The 13,314-nt window shown below is 42.4% G+C and overlaps 2 non-coding genes across 2 annotated transcripts; both read left to right on the plus strand.

Annotated features, from left to right (window-relative positions):
- The first annotated feature begins 10,874 nt into the window (after positions 1-10,874).
- Positions 10,875-10,957, plus strand: trnal-cag (transfer RNA leucine (anticodon CAG)). The gene has a single exon. It is a non-coding gene; the product is annotated as a tRNA-Leu (tRNA).
- Positions 10,958-11,071: 114 nt separating this feature from the next.
- trnas-aga (transfer RNA serine (anticodon AGA)) lies at positions 11,072-11,153 on the plus strand. The gene has a single exon. It is a non-coding gene; the product is annotated as a tRNA-Ser (tRNA).
- Positions 11,154-13,314: the final 2,161 nt, after the last annotated feature.

Here is a 13,314-nt window from a genome sequence, read left to right on the forward strand (position 1 = left end):
AAAAAGTAAAATTTTGCTCAATTTATGACTAGTTAATGCGCCAGAGAGAAATGCACATTTCATTACAATACATAAGCAGAGAGCAGTCTGTTTTCTTTCGTTTTGAATTGTTCTGTTTAAAAGTGTACATTTCATGCTTTCTATATCTATATATATGTGTGTGTCTCAGGTCTGTGAGGCAAGTATACGCTGAGTTTCGGTTGATTTAAGAGACCAGCTCCAGTTCACGCGCCGGCGACTCCGTGCTTTAGCCTACCTCTTATTAAATCCCGGAAATTTGTTGATGAAACATTGGTTAAAATTAAGATACAATTAATATAAAAATGAAATTCACTTTAAAAACAGGCTATCTACAAAAACAGACTTAATGAAGTGGTCAAAATCATCTGCCCACTCCATTTGTCTCCCGATATTTTCGGGATCATCTTATCTTATTCCTGCTTTTCACTTTTCTTATAATCAACATGAAATTTAGAAAAATATATATTTTATTTAAACATGAATATGAAACTAAATCGTTTTTTCGTTACAACACATAAGTATTATTATAACAAGCGGCAAGTCGGTCGGACTAAAAGGGAGAAAAAAATTTGGGTCGGACGGTCGGTCCTAAATTGACAGGGTCGGTTGGGTTACGGCAAACAAGAATATTTTTAAGGATGGCCTAAATTACTCCTAAACACAAAATTATAACTTACCTCCATGCGTTCACTCAATGACTGTTGAACCTTGGCCTTGAACTCCGCTACCCGAGGCCTGTCATTGGTAGCGATGGCCATGTGCTTATTAATGATGCTGAAGGTGATGGGGTAGATGTGGGAGATCGACACGGTCTTCTCAGAAGACATGATAGTGGTTGCGCATTTGAGGGTTTCCAGGACAGGTTTAAGATCAGCCATTATTGCCCAGTATTCGTCCTTGATCTCGAGAATTCTGGCATCCTGCAGCTTTGTGACGGTGCGGTCGGACAAGACGGCTGTCACTGCCCATCGCTGTTCGAGAAGCCTCTCAAACATGTCGAACACCGAATTCCATCTAGTTTTGCAGGACTGGATGAGCTTGTGTTTGGGGAGCTGCATCTGTTCTTGTTTGGCCTCGAGGGCTTTGCAGGCTACAGTGCTGTGATTGAAATGGCGAACTAGTTTTCCGGCTGCAGATATAACTTTATACACAAACTGCTTAAATGCGTCATTGATCGCCAGTTGTAGTGTATGGGCGAAACACGCAACTGATACCCAGTCCACCCTTTCAGGAATGTTGGCAGCCACTATGTTGTTCGCGTTGTCGTGGACACATGCGACCACTTTCCCTGTCATTCCCCAGGCATCTACCGCTTCGTTTAGTGTTGCAGCCAGATTGTCGGCGGTGTGTCTGCCTGGCATACTTTTCGTGAGGAGTACTGCTGATTTAACCTGCCAGTCCTTGTCAGTCCAGTGGCAGGTGACTGTCACATAACTCTCTGTGGTTAGTGCTGTCCAGCAGTCTGTCGTGATGGCTACACATCTGGCACGATACAGGCGCGCTTTGAGCTCATCTTTTTTCTTGACAAAGCGCTCTTCAATGCGTGTGGTTATGGTCTGTCGAGATGGGACTGTGTAGTTGGGTTCAAGGAATTGTATAAGCTCTAGAAAGCCCTCACCGCTTACAAAGTCAAGGGGCAGCATGTCTTTTTCAACCATTCCGCATATCTTTTGGGTAATAGTCTCTGAGCGCTGTTTGTCACATTTCCTACCTGCTAGCATAGATGACACGGTAGGTTGGCTTTGGCTACCTTTCTCACCCGAAGAGGCTTGCGGGTGTCGCGTTTTCAGGTGATACATCATAGATGATGTGCTGCTACTATATTTAAGCACTGTATCACACAAGTTGCAACTTACATCTGTCTCATTCTTTTTGGTGAAATGGTCCCACACACTACTTTTCTTTGCACGCTTCATCCTGTCGTCTGCCCTGGCTCTAACCTCGAGTGTTTTAGCCTGTTGCCTTTACTTTTCGCAAACCTTGTGAGCGCGCGAACCCAAACGCTGTGACCTCGCGCCAAATGTTTTTATTGGTTTATTAAGTACAAACAGGCGAGTTATGAAAAATTGAGTGTAAGTTATAATTTGTTCACTTAACACAAAAAGATGAGGAATGAGATGGCTAACTGTAGTAGCGTATAGTCCACTGTCTATAATAGCCTAATTTAGATATCACTTTTTTTTTTAACCGACTACCGACAACTTTGACCGGTTAACGTTGATACGGTCAACCACCGGTCAAACGGTCATCGGTTAACATCCCTAACAGGAAGTGTGTGACTAAGCTCAAACCACAAACTGCAGGGAACAGCTCCAGTTACCTCCAGCAAGCACTAGAGGAAGTTCACAGTGAGGAGTGGGCAAGGCGCAACATCGAGTACCTGTCTGACTGTGAGCTTCACAAAAGGAGGAGTGCCTTAACCCAATGTGAGGAAGCAGTCTATTATCCACCCCCACCCTTTTGTCCCCTACCCCTTGCACAGTGGTTTGAAACAGTCTATGCCAACGAGATCCTGTGTCATCTGCATGAGATGAAGGGTGTCATCACTTCAACGTATGGCAGGATTTTAAAGCTTGACTCCACAAAAAAGGTACGAGGGAAACTTTGTAATGCTTTGAAAAATCTTTGTTTTGTTCATGTTTATTTATGATACCTGATTATGTTATTATACTGATTTATTTTTATATAGATCATAAAGAAGCTCACTGGTGGCATTGCAGACACAGCTACTTGGATGACAAACATAAGTAATGAATGTGGCCAGGTACTGAACTGTGTTTTAACCACTGGTGAGGGAGCTGGCCTAGCTGAGTTGTGCCAGGGTATCGTCAAGGGTTACCAGGACACAGGGGAGCCAGAGCCAGATGTCATCTATGTTGACAGAGGTTGCTGCAGTGAGACAGGTGTGTGACCTTCAGAATGTTTTTATAGTAATGTATTATTTGTTACAGGGACAAAATTAACATTTAGAAACATGGTTATTTCACTGTATTACTTAAACATATTTTCAATGTATATCAAAGTGAAACACAAAATTCAAGTTACTTTATTCTGTATGATAGCTTGCCCACAGTTACCTTAATTATGTCTCAGTTGTCATGCCTTGGAGATGTATATGTCATCTAAATCACTGCAGCAATAGATTTATCACATAATTCTTACATTCAGGCCTTGTTGATTCGCACAGATATGCCCCCAGTCCTTGTCTGGTTTCGGCCATGGAAGGTTAAAGTGAGACTGGACGTTTTCCACTTTATGAGACGATTCAACACTGGTCTCACAACAGAACACCATCCTTTCTATGGTGTTTTCTGTTCAAAGTTATCTTCTTGTATTTTTGAGTGGGACCAGCATGACATCTGCCGTCTCAAGGACGCAAAGAGGTCAGACATGAAGAAAAAGCATGCTGGTCTTGCTCCAACAGAAGCACAAGTTCTGGCCAGTATCACCTCCAGTGAACTAGCCAGGCATTGCAGAAGGAGAACTGGTGGGGTTGAAAACACCCGTAGCCTGATCCAAGAATTGTTGAAATCCATGTGGGATCTGACTGACACTTCAGATTTACGCCTGATAAACCCTGAGAGCATGACACATGTGTGGGAGGTGCAACAGAAGCATTTGCCATGCATCCAAGACCCACCAGGTGTCGAACTACTGTATACACCAAACTTGGCTCAGGGTTGCAAAAAGGAGACAAGGTCCTAGACATCTTGAGATGCGGCAAAGGGTCATCTTCTCTGGAGAGTTTTCATCGCCACCAGTGCACCTTTATCCCAGGTAATTAGAAATTATAACTCTTTGACATAATTTCTATCCTTTACATGTCTGTCATTAAATTATGCTCATAAAAAAACAAAGTCTACTAAGTATCAAGTTTGTGAGACTTAATAGTAGTCATCACTTAATAAATACAAACAATATTTCAATAATCTCAAATGTCATTTTGTTTCTAAAGGATGGAGATGTAATTGTAACCCCTGACTCACGTTAAGTAGTCTAGGACAAGCCAAAAGTATAGACCAGTTGCTAGGTTCGACAGGATTACAACAGGATCCGAGGTGAATGCAGAATGAAATGGCTGGAGGCAGGAAATGAGCAAGAATAATAGTTATTTTGTAGAAAAGTAAAGAAATAAAATAAGATACCATTTAACAATTTCAACAATAACAATAAGCCGGCATAACAAAAGAAACAGCCCAATATTTCAGTTCGTCCTTTTGGTCATTAGTCAAATCAAAAATTCCTGTGTAGTGCAGTTATTTTTTTCCCTCTTTTGTTTTTGGTTTAGTGATTTGAGTTGTTACCACTTTGGTGTTTCTCTGGAGAGAAGAATGAAGTTCTTCGAACCAGGGTTCAGTTCAGTTCTGGGCACAGGCTCGCCATCTCCATCTGGAGAGAATACAGCCCAGATAGCAGCGGACTGCGGGGCGGATCTGCCCTCAAGTCGGCAGATCCGCCCGACAGTCGCATTCATTTTTATTAACCTGCCAGAGTGAGGCCCCGCCCACAGAAAACACCCAGTCCAAACACGGACTCGTTACAGAGGCTGGGCGGATCAACACACCTAACGCGCGTTTTTCATTTTGAAGCTTCGCTGAAGATTCATCTGCAGGCACAAACGCAGTGAAGTAAATGCCGTTAAATATACTTAAAGTTACTTAATTATTACTTAAATAACTTAACTAAACGTAACATCAACTTCATTAAAATACATTTTAAAAGCTCAAATTGGTAAATGGGCCGCTACATTATCAGACAGGTACGTTAACGCTAACATAATTGGCTAAGGGGGGGTAGCTGAATCTCTGTGAGGAGGAATTGGGTATCGTGACCGCTCCGAAACTGCATGGGATCAGCCACAGATTGTGGCGGTAATAATTAAACAACTGAACACGACTTTTTGCTTTAAAATTTGTTTAAAAATGTAAGTTAATTTACGTACAGTGTGGTAAACTGGTCGTGATTTAGCACATTAGCCTGAAATATATCAAACGGTGCTGCTAGCATTCCTTGACGTACAACATGAACATGTCTTTTGTGTTGTATTTCTTATAGATAAAAAGAATAGGAAGACTGTGCCTGTGTCCCGCTCCACATTAAGACGAAGGACCCGTATAGACATAGATAAACGACTTAAACAAATTAGGGGTGACTGCGCAAATTTGACTAACGTAAAAAAGACTATGGAGATTTCAAGGCATGCCATAAGATGGTTTAATCTTGCTGCTGATAGGAGCACCGGGAGGCGTGGCAGCGTTCCTCAAAATGTCTGAGTGCCCAGTGATTGTTTTTGTTGTTAAAATAAAGCTATGTTATATAAGTTTAAATATGAAGTTCTGATTCTTAAATAAATTATGTTTGTACAATTTGAAGTCTCATTTTTTAAATGAATCAATATATTGGCGGATATGGGGCGAGTCTGTACCGGATCCGGTTTGAATCCGTGATTTTTAGCTGTTCCGGATCTGTCCCGTTGTGCAAGTGGACTCTGTTCCGGACCTGTTGTGCGGATCTGTTCCGGAGCTCGTGATACGTCTGGCGCGGAGTCATTTTGCTATCTGGGAGGAATCTGTTCCAGTGTCTTTTTCAGCACCAAAAAAATACTGATATTACTGCATACAGCCAGATAAAGCCCATTCTCCTACTTCTTCTCACACCTATAGCTTATTTTTTATCTTCAATTCTCATATTACCACAGTAATATATTACATGCATGTTTTTAACTTAAAATATCCATGAAATTGTTTTTAACCATGTAAAACTAATAAATGAATTTCTCTTTTTTTATCCCTTTAAACTGTTTTAACCATGAAATTATAATTATTATTTATAACCAATTAAATTTTTGATTTTTAAATCATCCTTTAAGCTTTTGTAAATCATGAGATGAAATACAACCAACTTATTACTCTGTATCAGTAAACCCTGTCAGAGCTACTCGGTTTATCATTGCATAGAATTTACTGTAAACTTTCGACGGTAAACCATCAAACCATACATTTAACATCAAAACATACATTGCATTTGACCAAAAATAGTGCATAAAGAACAGAAGTGCTTCATTACATTATTGTAAACTAAAAATCTATTTTGATAAAACCACATTTTAAACAGAAATAGCATTTTTATTGCTTTTAAACAGAAAGAAAGAAAAAAGAAACACTCGCGATTTAGCGTTAACAAAATTCTAATTTTAGCACGACACTAGCACGTTTCTTTAGCAAACACGTGGTCTCGTGTGTGTGGGTGAGGTATCGGCGCGAACACGGCAAGGCACACAGCCACACGGCCTCTCTAGTTCGTGCAACTTAACACAATACATATTTCAAATTAGCTTTCGGACAGTGCAATTACCTCTTTACACCTTTCTGCATTAAAACTCACCAAGGCGACCCATATAGTTCAGCATAAATCATCTCCAGCCTGCCTTGTTCATTCTCAAAGTGCAAAAGACCCGGAGCTAATACGTAATTTGATCCACTGCTCGGAAAGCGGGACTAATATTGCTCTAGACAAATGAGATTATTATCACCCAACGTGGCCGTGAAACGGAAAAAATAATAAAAGTTAGAGAGAGGATCACACTTCCTCATTTCAAAATAAAGTTCTTCAAAATAAAAGACTGCAAATGCATTGATACAAATAAAAGGGAGAAAAAGTGGGCGTTTCCTTTACTGGGTTACATAATGCCATGCACACTCAGATGTACATGCTTGAGGGTTGGTCCAGGTGGAGCATGAATAGAGCCCATGAAGCTGTGAGTGTGAGTGCTGAATCACACACTAAACTGTATGATGTCCAACCTGAATTCACTCAGCAACAGAGTCCTCTGTCATGAACTCTTGCCCGAATTTATTCCCCCTGGGGGACCCACTGGTAAGATGGAGACATCAATTTTACTTGCAACTACTACAAATAACACATTATAACATATTTAAGAGATAATCGTTTCTGTATTTTCGCAGTCATTTTGATGCATGTCTGTTCTTATAATTCAAAATATCCTTTTTCCCCTTTTGAAATGTTTCTTCATGGCAGGTGAGCATATTGCAGTGGAGTATTTATTTGCTCAGTCTGACAGAGGTGACCTGCTGGCTCCACAACAGCACAGGGAACTTGGCATCATTCTGCCTGAGCTGCAGATTGAAGTTCAGGAGGAAGAGTGTCTTGATGTCACGATAAGTGATGTAGCTGACATTGTCAGTAGGAGTCCACCTGAAGCCCCCCAGTTTGAAGACGAATTGAACACTTCAGCCAATCACAGTCCTTTCCCCCATGGTGATTCAGCCAGCTCAGCATCATCCTGACCACTTTATGATCATCTTGTCATTGAAATTTTACAGGAAATGTCATTTATTAGTCCATGCTATCAATTATTATTATTGTTATAGCTGTGATTTGTATTTTTATGTTGCATGCCTATAGACCAGTGAATTCTTACAGAGGGAATTTTATATTCTAATGATATTGTTTTTCATAATTGTTTCTCCCTTGCAAATTTACAGGAGACATATCATGAAGAAAGCAGTCTCTTTAACAGTCCTCTCAGTCCAGGAAGAAACATACTTACTGAGGACAGTTCCTCTTGTGGACCTAGTACATCATCTCAGGCAATGTGTTTAAGAACTTATTTCATCCTGATTAATGATTAATGTTATCTGTTATATATTTCCGGTGATTTATATGATAATTTTGACTTATATAAAGTGTCTATGAATTTCCGGAAAAGTGCTTTGGTTTTTTATCTTTCAGGATAGCCGATGTGATGCCAGAGGTGTTCCAAGATGGGACGCAGTTGATAACTTGGTGAAGTACCTTGTCAATCTGAACCACATGATAACTGCCTTGTCAACCACAGAGACAGCTGAGATTGTGCAGCTATATTCCAGTCTACATGCCATGGACAAGGCTCCCTCCAAGTATACACTAAAATGTAAGAAGACAACCTTGCCAGGGCCGTGGAGAGCGTCCAGGAAACGTAGTCAACAAGCAGCTGAAAGGTGACCTCACCTCGAAAGGATGCACACATTGTGTAATTTACACGTATCATAAATCACATGTTACATTTAGGTAGTATCACACAAGCAGAGTCATATTATTATGTATGTGTTTTAACTTTTTTGTAGGAGATTCAAACAAGAAGATTGCTATAAACAGTCAAACTGTCAAGTGGGGTTATACAGTATATCATGGTTCATACAATGATTCACACACTAATTAAATTGGTGCAACTCTCTGTTGTACATTGAGTACACTATTTTGTCTTCACAGACTATTCTTGACCCATGGTCAGGCTGCCCAAAGACCTGATACCAACAGAATTTCAGAGTGTGTTTCCCTCAGGCTTTTGAAGGAGTATCAGCAAGGGAGAAATAGGCCAAAAGACTGCAAGGGCAACACCTTACCCATTCCACAGTCCATTGTACAAACATACTGTCACATTAAACAACTGCTTGAAGACAGCCGGGTGATACAGGACCAGACGAACTTGGTACTCGTTACCATTAATACCACTACAGTGTCTTCTTAGTGAGATGTTTTTGATTTCCTCCATGCACTGAGTGGTATTTAATTATTTGAACATAATCAGATTTAACTTGAAGAATTTTTGTATTTTCACCAGGTTATATGAAAGACAGAAGAGGACAGACCGTGAATCACTCCTGCAAGGAGTACAGCTTCCCCAGAAGGTCTCTGCTACAAAGGATTCCTGTGGAACATGGACATGTAGCCATGGAGTTCCAGGAAACAGAATCAGAATCAGAATCAGAATCGGGTTTATTGCCAAGTACGTTCACACATACAAGGAATTTGCTTTGATGGTTGGTGCCAGAGATGTGGAGGTAGATATATCAGTATATAAATATATAATATAAATAAAATGTACATTGGGTATGTTCAGGGTGGAATATATACATATGTAACATACTTGAGTTAGGATGGGGAAATGGGATTTGAGTGAGTGTTCCTGGCCTTATTGATGAGGCGGGCCGCGGTGGGGAAGAAACTGTTCTTATGCCGTGATGTTTTGGTCCCAATGGACCGCAACCTTCTGCCAGAGGGAAGAGTCCGAAGGAGTTTGTGACCAGGGTGAGAGGAATCGGCCATAATCCTTCCTGCCCTTTTCAGAGCCCTGGACTCGTACAGGTCCTGTAGAGGTGGAAGGTTGCAGCCGATTGTCTTCTCAGCGGAGTGGATGATGCGCTGTAGTCTGCTCTTGTCCTTAGCAGTGGCAGCAGGGTACGAGACAGTGATGGAGGTGGTGAGAATGGACTCAATGATGGCAGTGTAGAAGTGCACCATCATAGACTTGGGCAGACTGAACTTCTTCAGCTGCCTTAGGAAGAACATTCTCTGTTGGGCTTTTTTAGTGAGAGAACAGGTGTTCATCTCCCACTTAAGGTCCTTGCTGATCGTGGTGCCCAGAAAGCGGAAGTACTCCACAGCGGTGACTGGTGAGCCGAGCAGGGAGATGGGTAGAGGTGGGGCAGAGCTTCTTCTGAAGTCCACAGTCATCTCAACTGTCTTCAGGGAGTTGAGCTCAAGGTTATTCCCGTTGCACCAGGACACCAGGTGATCAATCTCCTGCCTATAGGCAGACTCGTCCCCATCAGAGATGAGTCCGATGAGGGTGGTGTCGTCTGCAAATTTCAGGAGCTTGACAGACGGGTGGGTGGAGGTGCAGCTGTTGGTGTAGAGGGAGAATAGGAGGGGAGAAAGGACGCAGCCTTGCGGCGATCCGGTGCTGATGGTCTGGGAGATAGAAATATGCTTTCCCATCTTCACGTGTTGCTTCCTGTTGGTCAGGAAGTCTGTGATCCATCTGCAGGTGGAGTCGGGTACATGGAGGTCGGAGAGCTTGTCGTGCAGGAGGTTTGGGATGATGGTGTTGAAGGCGGAGCTAAAATCCACAAAAAGGATTCTAACGTATGTTCCTGGGGAGTCAAGGTGCTGGAGCATGAAGTGTAGGGCCATGTTGACAGCATCGTCTACAGATCTGTTGGCTCTGTAGGCAAACTGCATGGGGTCCAGCAGGTGGTCAGTGGTGGCTTTGAGGTGGCGGAGTACGAGGCGCTCAAAGGACTTCATAACTACAGGCGTCAAAGCAATGGGTCTGTAGTCGTTTAGTCCTGTTGTCTTAGGTTTTTTTGGTACTGGGATGATGGTTGATGTCTTGAAGCATGCTGGCACATGGCATGACTCCAGTGAGGTGTTGAAGATTTCTGTGAGCACAGGAGTCAGCTGGTCAGCACAGTGTTTTAAGGTGAACGGGGAGATTGAGTCTGGACCTGCAGCTTTGCGGGGGTTCAGCTTCTTGAGGACCTTGTTAACGTCCTCCTCATGAATATGAAGAGGTGGGGTGTGAGGCTTCAAAGATGCCACACCAGCAGTTGGTGTGGGGGAGGTGGTCAGTGGTTGATGTGAGGAGCCGCGGGGGATGGTGAATTGTGAATTGTGAATTGTTGAAAATCGTGAGGGTGAGGCAGTGATACGCCGGCGCCACAGTGTCAGAACTGGTTATGCACAGGACTGTCCTCCTGGGTCATGTGCATGGCCTGCTGCTTCTGCCTCATCCTCATACCAGCTGAGTCATCAGCCACCAGCTGCCTGTTCCTCATATGAGCAGTGTAAATTAACAGCTTCTACCACTGCTGCCTCATCTTTAGACCTACAGGGTCAACCACCCTCAGTCCCATTTCCTGCCTGGTCCTCATATGAGCAGTGTCAACTACCACCACCACCATGTCCACCTTCATCTTCATACCAACATCTCTATTAGCATGGCCAGCTTCCCTCACTTTCCTTATCTCCTTATGGCTTCCCTGTGACACATCAAGGATCCTTTGATTGTAGTCAGGATGGCCGAGCGATCTAAGGCGCTGCGTTCAGATCGCAGCCTCTCCTAGAGGCGTGGGTTCGAATCCTACTTCTGACATTTCTTTAGCCCTTGGAAGTAAAGCGGCAACTGCCATCTGTCTTCAAAAATAATGCAGTGACGCTAAACTTCCGTCGCCTGTCCCAGCGACGGAAAAACTGATGCCAAGCTTAGGTAGTCGTGGCCGAGTGGTTAAGGCGATGGACTAGAAATCCATTGGGGTCTCCCCGCGCAGGTTCGAATCCTGCCCACTACATGGGTTTCATTTAGTTTGTGAGTAGCTGTTTGCTCCCCTGGCTTTGTGTCCTTCTTATATAGCATGTGTTGACTCTGTTGACATTTTTTGCCCTTCTTCCTCCCTCCATCTACCTGTCTATCAATCTATCCAAAGGTAAAAAGGTAGATTACTTTGATATACTTTTTCAGTACAGTGGAACCTCGGATTACGAGTAACGCGGTTTACGAGTGTTCCGCAAGACGAGCAAAGATTTTAAATAAATTTTGACTTGGAAACTGAGCAAGTCCTGGTTTATGAGCACCAAGTATCATCAAAAATCATATGGCACACATGCGCTCCTTGTTTTTCTTGTTTTTACGTTTTTACTTCAAAACAGGAAGCGCATGCGTGCGGTTCTTGTTTTGATGGCGAGCGCATGTCATCACAACTGAACCAATGGTTATTCACTTTCTCACGCTGCGGAATTGTGGGTAATCGTCTCCCATACTCGGTCTCAGTCGGCATGCCTCACTCGTATAGTCAAAATTTTGTAGAAAAGCACCACCTGAATAAGGGCGTAGCAGTGCGAGCGATGAATCTGTTTAACGACAATGCATTGTCCACATTTTTGCGAAATCGAAAAGGATGCAAAAGAGGCTGTCATTGGATGGGTTCCTTGTTAAAGTCGCACAAACAGAAAAAGATTCCAGTGAGCCAACAGATAGCAGTGATTTCGTTAATTATAGTGAATGTCCACCTACAAAATAACCCTCCTCTTCTCCTCTCTCGTCTCCCTCACACCATCCACGATTCTTTTCAAAGGTAAAGAGCAGGTTCATTTGTTTTATGTAATTTTACTTTATATTTTGTATTAATAATTTTTATATGAATATTTTTAAGTTGTGGAACGGATCATATCAGTTTCCATTACATCTAATGGGAAAATTCGCTTTGATGTACGAGTGCTTTGGATTACAAACATGTTTCCGGAACAAATTATGCTCGTAAACCAAGGTACCACTGTATATTCAACATTGAATGCGGCTTTGATTGAATGCAGCACTCTTATATAGCATATGTTAACTCAGTTGATATTTTTTGCCCTTCTTCCTCCCTGCATCTACTTGTCTATCAATGTATCCAAAGGTAAAAGGGTAAATTACTTTGATATACTTTTTCAGTATATTCAACATTGTGATAAAAGAGAAGCCTTAGCAGTAGTTGCTCCTGTCAGGCAATGTGAGGGAGAAGGGGAGGGATGTTTTATTTTATTTATTTTTTTCTTGATTGGGGTGTGTTATTTATATTGGATTGCGTGTCCTTTTGATTTTGATGTGGTTTGTGTGAAATTTGTGATTTGCATGTGTGAGTGTTTAATTGATTTATTGGTTAATGTATATGGGGGAGTGTGTGAGAGACGGTGGGTGCGGAACGGAAAGACGGAGCGAGTCGAACTCTGGACAGACAATCGGTAGCGGGACCTGGTGTGATTTATGTGCCCGGTGATCCTGTGTTTAAAGGAACGTTTGTATTCCTGGTGGGTGTGGACGAATATTAGCGGTGGCTGGTCTGGCTATTTATTGCCCTGTTCCCTTTTCCGTGCTGGTTTCTCTTTCAAGTGCCTGATGAGCGGCGTGCATCGAGGAGTCGTCTAATTGGTCGGCTCTGAATTAAGAAGATTGGAGCTGTGACGATCGATGGATTGTGGACTTCCTTCCAATTACCCTGTTGGATACATTTTATGTTTTATCATGGGCCCATGTAAACTTTTTTTGGTTTGTGGGTGTGTGTGGATTATTATTATTTTTATATTCTATTTTTTGCTGTGTAGTGCTGTGGTGGGTTATAGGAAATTTACCTGCCCGTTTGGTTGTTGTGGGTTTGTGAGCTTGGAATATATGATTTCTGGGTTTTATCTTTGTAATATAATAAACTAGTTACCATTTGAATATTCTGTGGTTTGGGGTTTTAGCACCTGCTTATAGAAGAAGGGGTTCAGCTAGTCCCCCTGACATTTTTGCCGTAGTCGGCAGGATACCCCTTTTTGTATGGACCATCAGAATATAGTTACCGGGGGTGGTAGAGGAGAGCAAGTCCGTATAGGGTCTGCAGGTTCTCAGGGAAGAATGACGGCCCCCCCAGCCTCTCCCGTGATAATGCCCTGGTTTTTTAGTATGCAGTGGATACCTAAGTTTAGTGG

This window comes from Paramormyrops kingsleyae, chromosome 5 (assembly GCF_048594095.1).
Source record: "Paramormyrops kingsleyae isolate MSU_618 chromosome 5, PKINGS_0.4, whole genome shotgun sequence".
Classification (NCBI taxonomy): domain Eukaryota; kingdom Metazoa; phylum Chordata; class Actinopteri; order Osteoglossiformes; family Mormyridae; genus Paramormyrops; species Paramormyrops kingsleyae.